We start from the raw sequence: 11,922 nt of genomic DNA, 5'->3' as shown, positions 1-11,922 counted from the left end.
AACGTAGGTTTGCCTTTCCTTAATCTTTCTTCTAAGATAAGTTGTAAGGTCAGTATTGCCTCACGTGTTTCAATATTTCTACGGAATCCAAACTGATCTTCCCCGATGTCGGCTTCTACAAGTTTTTCCATTCGTCTGTAAAGAATTCGTGTTAGTATGTTGCAGCTGTGACTTATTAAACTGATAGTTGGGTTATTTTCACATCTATCAACACCTGCTTTCTTTGGGATTGGAATTATTATATTCTTCTTGAAGTCGGAGGGTATTTCGCCTGTCTCATACATCTTCCTCACCAGATGGTAGAATTTTGTCAGGACTGGCTCTCCCAAGGCCGTCAGTAGTTCTAATGGAATGTTGTCAACTCCTGGGGCCTTGTTTCGGCTCAGGTCTTTCAGTGCTCTGTCAAACTCTTCACGCAGTATCTTATCTCCCATTTCATCTTCATCTACATTCTGTTGCATTTCTACAATATTGTCCTCAAGTACATCGCCCTGGTATAGACCCTCTATATACTCCTTCCATCTTTCTGCTTTCCCTTCTTTGCTTAGAACTGGGTTTCCATCGGAGCTCTTGATATTCATACAAGTGATTCTCTTTTCTCCAAAGGTATCTTTAATTTTCCTGTAGGCAGTATCTATCTTACCCATCGAGAGATAAGCCTCTACATCCTTACATTTGTCCTCTAGCCATCCCTGCTTAGCCATTTTGCACTTCCTGTCGATCTCATTTTTGAGACGTTTGTATTCCTTTTTGCCTGCTTCATTTACTGCGTTTTTATATTTTCTCCTTTCATCAATTAAATTCAATATTTCTTCTGTTACCCAAGGGTTTCCACCAGATGGTTATAATAGAACAAAATTACTCACATCTCTAGAAGAATTTGTATACAGGCATGCATTTATTGGATTGCTATTTTTTATCAATGTTGCCTATTGTAAGAATGTGATGTGTATAGGCTTTTGCAGTTACTGATCATTCAGTTTTATGGCCGTCATAAGCAATTACGGCGGACTGAAATTTTCACTCGATCGGTGATCATTAGCCCCCTCTTCATTGTTTTTCACCCTCAGATCACTTCGACGTCTCTGCTGATGTTCTACGTACACTGTGTGGCACCGTGAGTTAAACTTATCAGCACAATGTAGGCAATCGCCTGTCGCCCTTGTAATCATTGTTCATTATTTCAGAAAGACCTTTTAAACAATCTGATGCTGAAATTTGTTACTTTATCACTGGGTCAGTGAAATTAGTCTTCGTGGGATTGTAAAATTCTGTGGAAACGGATTCTTTGCTTACTTTATCTAATCACGTATCCGGTCCGCTGGGGAACAGTATTACTGGGAATGCGACAGTGTTTTATTTCACAGAGATAAAACTGACGTTGACAGGGGCGAGAAGTGCGCAAAGTTTAGTTCAAACTGTTCGCATCAGATGACGCACAAACATTCTACTGTCATATAGATATCTCGTCACTGATAAGACAACGTATTTCACGACATGTAGACATCACCATGCAAATGTGTAAGGTTAGGTGCGTTTGCGATTTTTGACAAACCACTGCACAGCCGTGTGTCTCCATTATCGCTGAGAATTGCTAGACCAGTGGCTCTCAAGCTGAGTGTAATTACTCCATCAGGGGTAAAATGATGTATTCTGAGGGCTAAAAACGAAAGGGTTTGATTGCATTTTGGCCACGAAGCTAAATTATTTTTAAAAGATCATTATCATTAACGCTATTTCGTTAGACTTTAATACTGATTAAGTAAGCTGCCAGTAATTACATTTTTGTCAAGCGCTAATATTAATATGCACCACAGTGTGATGGAGGCTACAGCTTGTGAAAGAAATGAGTGAGTATCTTCTTCCTCAAATAGTCCACCCCCTACACATGTACTTTGTGCTTTGCATTCATGACACAGACATCAGTTAAATGATTAAAAATCTCATGACAATGCCTTTTCTGAGTTGTAGCTCACGCAGTGGACCAGACATTGCTCCGTTGTTCACTTAACAGCACATAAAGTAATTGCCACCACACAACACATCAGTAACTACGAAGTGCCTACTGCACTGCTGTAGAGACTACGCTGTGTTATTATTGTTACTAGCTGGAGTGCCCAGCTTCACTCAGGGAGTTGATATGAGACTGTGTCGTAGTTGGAATAAAAGTGTAAACTTTAAAGTATAAGTGGTAAATTTTTTTATTGAAAACATATTCTGATTATTAAGAACACTTGTTAAAATATGAGATAAAATTTTTTAACTGAAAACATTCTATTTATAATACTTATTTATAAACCACATTTTTCATTTTGTTATCCGGGATATATATGTACAAATTTTTCGAATTTCCTACTCGACAGCAAGCTAAAAATGGCTCTGAGCACTATGGGACTTAACATCCATGGTCATCAGTCCCCTAGAACTTACAACTACTTAAACCTAACTAACCTAAGGACAGCACACAAGACCCAGTCATCACGAGGCAGAGAAAATCCCTGACCCCGCCAGGAATCGAACCCGGGAACCCGGGCGCGGGAAGCGAGAACACTACCGCACGATCACGAGCTGCGGACGACAGCAAGCTACGTACAGTTGACTGTGAGAGGAGCAGGAGTCTGTGAGGTTAGTATTTTAAATTTTGCCCTTACGCTTTGCTAATTGTAAAACTGTAGGGTAATTTGATTGGAAATTGCAGTCTTTTAAATTGGATTGGCAGTTCAGTAGAGAGATCAGTGGTATTCTGGGGATAAACAGTGTGTGTCCTTTGTACTTTCCCGTCATAAGTTCGGCTTCGATGAAGTTATTCGATAGCTGCTTGACGATCATCCTTGTTCCGTTACATAGGTTTACTGAGTTGAGATTTCTGAGTAGCACGATCGGAGATCCAATTTTAACTCGAAGGCTGCGTAATGGCGTTTCTGGTACTTGCAAAGAGTTTAGAAATTCTGTAGGGAAGTTCACTCTTCCTTCAACGTTTACTATTGTGTCGATAGATTTGTTTATGTTCAATTCACTGGGAATTTTCTTTTGGATATTAAAGTTGATATCGTCGACAATATTATTTTTAGTTGCCAAAGTTGCACTCTCAAATAGCCAGTCCTGATTGGTATAGTAATGAACAATGTTTGGCTAAGATCGTTTTCAGCATGGGTATGTTGCAGAAATCACTGTTGAATTTAATGATGCCCGTCGTCATTAGGATATGTGCCTCCGCCTATTTGTAAAATTTGTTGAGCAAAATGTGCTTTGTTTCGTCTTTCGATAGTTCATCTCTCATATTTTTTGTTAGTCGCAGTATTTGTATGTGTGACCAGAGATGTGATCTTTTTTAACATGCATTGATGTCGTCTGCTGGTGTTGACTTGGGATAACTGGAAGTGTTTACCGAAAATCTCCTGAGAGTAAGAGAGAGAGCTCCTCCCATCACTTCAGAGATTCCTCGCAAGTCTTGTAATGTTCTGTCCATGGCATCGACTGATTTTTTATGTGCCTTTGTGCATTCGTCGCAGAAGATAATTTTACCTTGCTTTAGAAGTTCACTCCGTCCAGATGTTCTTGAGGTTTTAGGTAGCGGGACGGGAATTGTTCCTCGGCTATATTCAACAGTAGTTTTGGGGCTGTATGGGCAGTTCGTCTTCCTTCCACAAATGTGGCTGCAGTACCGGATGATGCCAGTGCAAGTACGACGAGTTACTTGCGAATATTATCATGAGGTCAGGTCCTAAATACTTCCTAATGCAGGTCATTCCATCTTGAGTGTATTCTCGCATGTGTCTGGGATTTCCTATGCATGGCGAGATTACCACTGTTCCAATGTCGTCAATGTTTCCGTCATTTGCGTCGCGAAGGTGGGGGAGTAGTTTCTTCTGATTCAGCCTAATGTAAAGCATCCATTTCACTTCTTTTTGCATACATATCTATCAGGAATTGTTCGAATAAACGGCGAGTATTGAGAATGTAACTATGTTTCATTGTCCTTGATCATTAGGCTGTAAGCGTAGAACTCCTTGGAGGTGGCTTCTTTGTTTTTACGCCTGTTTCATGTTGGATTTGTTTCACACTAAAATGATATCCGTCCTCTCTGCGCAAAAATATTAATGGATATTGGGGGCATCTTACGATCGGTGTGTCTCTGAAATGCGTTGTAGTCCTTCTCTTCTTCGTTGTACAATTATGTCATGGCCACAATTACGATGGTGACTTCATCTGTTTGAGTGGCATCAAATCGATGTTCGTTTTCTCCAAGTGGTCTTTTGTCGGCTCAAATTACGTATAACTTTATAGTCATCAGAAATCTTTCAGTATAGTGCTATTTTGAATATGTGAATAGGTTGATTGTATTTTTGTAAGATCCTCTGTACATCTCACATTACTTCTTGTCTCAATTCACTGATATTTGTGCATCGTTCATCAGTCTCTGCTTCTTCATTTCCGATGAAATGTACTTGCAGCAATTTATAGTATTCCTTGGGTAGTGGTAGTAACGATCCCGTCTTGTTATACATTTGTCCTCGGATGTGAAAAGAAAATCGATTTCATCTCTGTTCGTGTTGACCGAAGTGACACCAAAAGAAGTAATTTGGAAGCGCGCGTTGTACGCTTTTACATTTTCGAGAATGTGTTTTGATTCTGGAGTTTACCTGATCATGTAATGCAAAAATTCCTGTGGAGGTACTTCCAGTGGTGGTAAACGAATTTTTTCCTCCATTCAGCAGAATCCTGGGGATTATCTACTGATGTTTTTCGCTTTGCAAAACTGGCAGATGTTATGCATTTTTCCGATTACGACGTGTTGTGTTTGTTATACTCTTTCGTCGGGTCGTAGTGGGAGGCTTCATTTGTCAGGTTGTACTGTTTACCTGTCCTCGTCCGAGCTTCTCGCAGGCTGATATTTTCATGGCTGGCTTGAGTTCGCAGTCTTCTACTAAAGTGCGCGTCATTTACGACGGCGGCCGAGTTTAGGTTAGTTCTGCGCATCTGACGTCACAAAACACAGTCAGCCAATGAACAGAGAACGACGTTGCCAGAGCTCGACTGCAGTGCAGAGCACTGACGAGTGTCTTCAGTTTTAGAAGCGCTCAGTCATAAATAAAGTAATTGAACAAAAGCAATGTCTTGATAGCAGACTTACTTTTATAGAAAGTTTGGAAAAAGCATTCTTTATACCAATTGCTTCATATTCTATTAATTAATTTAACCAAACAAGCAATAAGCCTCCTAATTCAGACGATAGCAAGGAAAGGTGTTTTTATCATTCTCACAAACTTTTTCGCAATAAAGAACAGCGGTAATTGTTTATTTTCTATTGTACTCCGACAAAACGTGAGTAATTCATAGTCATACCAACAGTGTCGGTATTTTGCGTGACATGTTAAAGTCCTCCAGGAGCTCTCTTGAATGACGAGTTGCATTAGCGTAATGGTTAAGGTGTTAGATTGCTAAGTGAGAGGATCTGAGTTCAAACCTTTTTTATTTATTTAAAAACAATATCGAAGTGTTTAACTTCATGAATTTTATTCGTTTTAATGTAATTTTTTGAAATTTCTAATGTTTTGTCCCTTCATTATAATCATAAGTTTTCGGTTTTTCTAAATTTGTCCTCCAATATTTCTTTTTACAGCAATTAAAAACAATGAAAAGGCACACATACAATATTCATGTTATCTGTTTTGTTTGTATATCTTCTCTTCCGCAGTCGCTGTTTTACTATTCATATTGATATATATTCTTTTGCGGCAGTATTAAAAGTATTATTTAGAGCAGAATTTCGGCTCGTACATTGCCGAGCTACTTGATTGTCGGACGCAATTCTTTGCTACGCTGCTTTGGCAACATCATCATATTCAATGTTTTCGTCGTCTGATCTATGTTTTGGCAAGTATTTGCTGTCCGTTGTGACAAACACAATTTTTTTGCGCACTGTGCCCCACTGACAATATATTTTAGTTTTTTCTATGTTTTACGTCAACAATTTAGTTTTGTGTACTTTGCCAACTTTGTTTTAATCAGAACTTTTTAGAAAAAATCGAAATGACTCTGGTATAAATAAAACTTTTATTACAGTCGCGAAAGACGGAATATTTCTCTATATTGCATATGACACATATCTGGTACTTAAATTGAATGAGATATTGTTATACAGTTGTAGTGGTTAATAAAAAAGAAAAAGAGAAGAGAAGAAAAGAAAATAATGAAAATGTGGGAAGAAATGGTGAATAAAAAGGAGGGTTTTAAAATCGTTAATGACCGTGAAAAAGGGAAAGAATTAAATGCAAATCGAACTTCGTATTACAGAAAAGTTATCGGAGTTCGTGATTCGGAAAAGCAATTGTTGGGGTGGTCCTTGTGGCGTTTCTGAGCAAAAGTCAAACCAATTTCCACTACAAAAATTAATTTGAATGAGAACAGAGAATAACAAAATGTGATTAACAGGGGGAAATGGCGTAGATAAGAGCTCATCCTTTACCATGTTAACATGTCTTCTCTCGTGCGGCGTCCAGGTCTTGTTCTCCAAAAATCTCCTGCTTCATTTCTGCGTGAAAAGTCGTAGCTGCTCCGAAATTTTGACAATAAATTTCATTGACCAGGAATGACTAGTGTACACAATTCAAAAACCGTCTTGATATTGAATGCAATGTATTTTACGTTGCTGCTTCCATCCTTCGAATTTCATACAACCTTCCACAATACGTCTGCACATCAATAAGTTTTTTCGTCTTCATCCGACCAAGACTAGCTAATAAGTAAGTTAAGCTTCCGCTCTCAAAGACAAAAGCGGGTAGAAAACAAAAAGAGTTACAATTTTAGTACCTTCATTTTCTTATATATTTTCTCTGCCGTCGAGCGCTCATACAGCTGCGACGGTATAATTTATATCTGAGGGAACGAGTCTAGCGCGGCAAAATTCAAAGTCCCGCTACACAGTAAATTTTATATGAAATTTAGGTATCTTGTCCACATTTCATTCTCAACATTATGGCAACTGAAATCGGCCTTACGGAAAGTATACGCTATGGACTTTTACCTCTGCAAACTCTTCAAAATTTCGTGCATTGGTTTACCACATTTAATGCTGCACAATAACTGCGTTGAACATCGAAACAAAATTGTCATTTACGGGGGCAAGGTATCAGTCAAGAAAATGTGTAAAAATCAAATTTCTGGGCCAAATAGTTTTTGTGAAATCGATTAAGTGTCAAAGCCGTCGGAGCACCATGTCAGCACAGGCGAGCAGTGCAGTGATGACAAAATCGTCCACAGCGCGGAATGCGGGGAGCAGGTCTCTGTAGCAGTGAAAGGGTTAATGCGGCTGTGGTGGCTTTACTTCATAAACTGCCCTTAAGTTTGCGAACTATACTATACTACGGCGGTGCTTCTCTTGGCGCGTGCGTCGTTTGCAACTGGCAACGCAGCAATCTCCCGCGTCTGGGCGGGCATGCGCGAGCCGCCAAGATAAAAGAATTGAACTATAGAAGATTGTGTCGCAATTCTTGATTTTTCAATCCGTTCATTTCGTTGTTTTTTGGTTACTCTGCTTCTCACGGTGCTCATTCTCGTTCGTTGGGAACATAAACGCACTTCGCACTCTTCGCCTGTTTCATTTTTTCGCTATTCTTTTTGTTTTCACCGTTTTGCTTCAGAACTGGCAACACCTTATCTTTTACGTGTGTAGACTGTCTAAACTATGAATCACATCAACTTCTTACTAACAAATAGGCAAAGTACACTTTACACGTTTTTTACACTTTATTTTCGATTTATATTCGGTAACCGTATCATTTTGACTCACACTTCACTGTTCATTTCTCTTCACTCACTGCACTACATTATCGGTTCCCCTCGTCGTCACTGATTAGATACTGACGCTAGAACCTACGACACGTCTTGCTTTATATACCCATACCAGTGGGTAGCCCCGTCTGTGGCGAATCCAGAACATACCAAAAAGGCTTCGAATGGTCTACCATGTTCCAGAACATTCCACAACATTTGAGTGTGTTCTGGAATGCTCCGCGATGGTCTAGGATGTTCCGGGTTGTTCTTAAACATTCTGCAATCTTCCCAACCGTTCCTGACTATTCCCGAACAGTCCAGAACATCTCGGATCATTGTGGAACATTCTGGAATGTTGTGGAGTGCTCTCGAATGATCTGGAATGTTCTCGAAAACTCTCGAAGGTTCTGGAATGTTCTAGAAATTTCTAGAAGGCGAAACTGCCCTGTCCTTATATTTTCAAACTCACGCCCTTCATGTAAAAACAGGAACCTTCTTCATGGATGGGGGATAGAGGGCTTGTACACCGTACAACTCCCTTAATTATAACGGGACTAATTTCTGCGTTTTAACGGCACGCACATTGTACACTTACTTTCATAATATACTCTGAAGCGCCAAAGAAAATGGTATAGGCATGCGCATTCAAATAGAGAAATATGTAAACAGGCATAATACGGCGCTGCCGTCGGCAACCCTAAATAAGACAAGTGTCTGGTGCAGTTGTCAGATCAGATACTGCTGCTAAAGTGGCAGGTTATCAAGATTTAAGTGAGTCTGAACGTGGTGTTACAGTCGGCGCCTGAGCGATGGGACACAGTATCTCCGAGGTAGCGATGAAGTGGGGATTTTCCCGTACGACCATTTCACGAGTGTACCGTGAATATCAGGATTCCGGTAAAGCATCGAATCTCCGACATCGCTGCGGCCATAAAAAATATTCTGCAAGAACAGGCTAACGACGACTGAAGAGAATCTTTCAACGTGACAGAAGTGCAACTCTTCCGCAATTTTCTGCAGATTTCATGCTGGGCCATCAACAAGTGTCAGCGTGCGAACCATTCAACGAAACATCATCGCCGGCCGCTGTGGCCGAGCGGTTCTAAGCGCTTCAGTCGGGAACCGCGCTGTTGCTACGGTCGCAGGTTGGAATCCTGCCTCGAGCATGGATGTGTGTGATGTCCTTAGGTTAGTTAGGTTTAAGTAGTTCTAAGTTCTAGGGGACTGATGACCTCAGATGTTGAGTCCAATAGTGCTCAGAGCCATTTAAACCATTTAAACATCATAGATATGGGGTTTCGGAGCCGAAGGCCCAGTCCTGTACCCCTGATGACTGCACGCCACAAAGGTTTACACCTCGCCTGGGTCCGTCAACACCGACATTTGACTGTTGATGATTGGAAATGTTTTGCCTGGTGGATCGAGTCTCATTTCAAATTGTATCGAGCGGATGGACGTGTACGGGTATGGTGGTGGGGGATCTGTAATGGTGTGGAGCGTGTGCAGTTGAAGTGATATGGGATCTCTGATAGTCTAGATACGGCTCTGACTTAAGCATCCTGTCTGATGGCTTTACTTTTTTTGAACATAGTAATGCAAACCCAAATTGTGGCTGGTTGCTGCTGTGCGCTATAAACAACCTGAAAGTGTACCTTTACTGTGACTTATGGCAGTGATTATGAGATCGATTGCAAACTAAGGAAGTATCATGCTGTATGGAGGATATTCCGAAGGATATTATCTAGAAAAATGAAGAAAAGACTAAAGAAAGAAATTTTATGTGGATGTGGCAGTGACAGTTTTGCTGTACGGTTCAGATACATGGGCGAATAGTCACAGAATATCTTGGTAAGATAGAGACGCCAGACTGCACGAGTCTTAACAGAAATGAAAATTAAGATAAGTCGAGAGAATTGAATACTTTTAACTTAAGATATAGAATCAAAGAAAATGTGTTTTGGCTCCCACAGTTCAACTTCCGTAAGAAGCAATTGCACGAAAGCAGGTTGTATCATATAAATTAGTAGTTAGAACAAACAATGAAATGCGGAGTTAATGTCGGTAGAAAAACCTGTCACCGGAACGAATCGCCTAATCCCTGAATGAATAACTGTATTTATATCGTATCTAAGGCGGAGATGGAACACCAAAGAGGCAGTTGCGTAGCTGAATGTGAGAAATGGTTTAAAGCTACATCCAGGCAAGCCTATATACCAGATTTGCGGTCACAAATTACTCCTAAGCCTGACTAACCTTCGTGTCTCCCAAACTAAAGGGCTGTGCTTCGTATTTAGTCAACTGTCAAACCGGTATTTCACAATAATTCCTGGCCTTTCATGAGTTAACCGAACTTCAGTAGTGCCAGATCTTCAATCATACTGACAAACTGCGAGTACACCTGTTAGTTTTACTGGCTTTATACCTGGATAGAGGATCTACATCTTCATCTACATCCTTTGAATCTCCGAAATGCGTGGTGGCGAGCACTTTTTAATGTACTATACACTGGGGCTATCATAAATTATTCTCCGATTGGCACTGAAAATAAGAATATTTTTGTAGCTTCATGGCGTTCGAATGGTTTTGAAGCGAGACTCTGAAGATAAGTTTGCGTCAGTCAGTTCTTTCTTTAGATCGTCAGTGCGTAAACAGCAAGCGAGTGAAACGGACGCTGTTAGTGCGTCTCCCGTCACTGACGATGTAGTTCTGTCATTCGTTTCCTGCCAGCAGATGGTACCAGTGCCGCCCTGTCATTTGTATGGGGCTGTTGCCATAATTTATCGTGCCATAATGGAGTGGTGCAGAAAATTCAGGGCTAGTGGCACACATATGAATGATAAAAGTGGTCGAGGAAGACATCCAGATGAGACTGATGTACTTGTGGAAATGTTGACGAAATCGTGTACGTGAGACGGCAGTTCACAATCCACGAACTTTCAGAAGTCGTGCCTCACATTTCAAGACCACACATTTTTGAATTTTGTGCACGGTGGGTACAAAATGTCTAAGCGATCTTCAAAAATTGGAAGAATTGGTTCGGTCTTGACATTCCTCCAGCGTCACGATGAAGTGGAGGAGAAATTTCTATACAGAATCGTGTATGGGAACGAGACAGGAACGCACTACGTGAACTCCAGAACTCAGATACTGTGCAAACAGTGAATGCACGCTCGTTCTCCCAAAAAGCCCAAAAAATTGAAGCAGACGCTGTCAAACCGCAAAATGCTGGTTGCAGTTTTTGGGATCGCGAAGGAATTAAGAAAACACATTTCTTCGGCGGAAGGAGTGAGAATACTGTGACATCACAGGTTTATTGTGTGACTCTTACGAATCTCCGAAGCCCAGACCAAAACAAACGGTGCGGGATGATTACCGAAGGAACCATTCTCCTGCATAAGAGTGCACGACCCTACACCGTGCATCGAACGAAGGAAAAACTCATATTTCTTGGGCTGGGAGATTTGTCAACATCTTGCCTGTTGTCCGGGCTTGGCACCAAGCGACGTTCGTCTCTTCGCGAAAATGAAGGCCTGGCTGGCTACTCAGTATTTCACGACAAAGATGAGTTCAAGGACGTTGTCAACAGGTGGTTGAAGCGCCGAACATTACCATTCTTTGACGAAGGGATGAAAAAGTCGCAGTATGACAGATGTTTGAATTTGAGTGGCGACTATATGGAGAATTAATGTCAACATGTAAGTACAGACTTTGAGTAAAAAATCATTTCTTTTTTCTTTTTTTTAATGGCCAATGCGAGGTTAATTTATAAACTGACCTTGTATTAAGGTTTCTTTTCATTCCGTTCTCGCAAGGAGCGTTGGAAAACTGATTGTTCGTAAGCATCTCTGTGCACTTTTTGCACATTATCTGCGGCATAGATAACTTTGTGGGCTGAACAGTAATTGTAACTCATTTTCTGAAAAGTCCTCCCGAGATATACGCATCTTTCTTACATCGTCGACCAGTTAAGAATTTTCATCATTGCTGTTGCACTTAATACGCTCTATTGTGCCGATTGTGGATTATTTTTGGAGGTTGGCACTACCATGTTGATGATGGTCTTTGCTGGCCAGAGACAGTGTATTGTCTCTGAGAGTGTCTGCTCGGTGGCGAAAAAGAGAGTAGCTTGCTGACAATCAGTTAGGG

The sequence above is a fragment of the Schistocerca americana genome, chromosome 4 (assembly GCF_021461395.2).
Source record: "Schistocerca americana isolate TAMUIC-IGC-003095 chromosome 4, iqSchAmer2.1, whole genome shotgun sequence".
NCBI classification, from domain to species: Eukaryota; Metazoa; Arthropoda; class Insecta; order Orthoptera; family Acrididae; genus Schistocerca; species Schistocerca americana.
The sequence above is the reverse complement of the archived record's forward strand: the minus strand, read 5'-3'. Positions refer to the sequence as shown.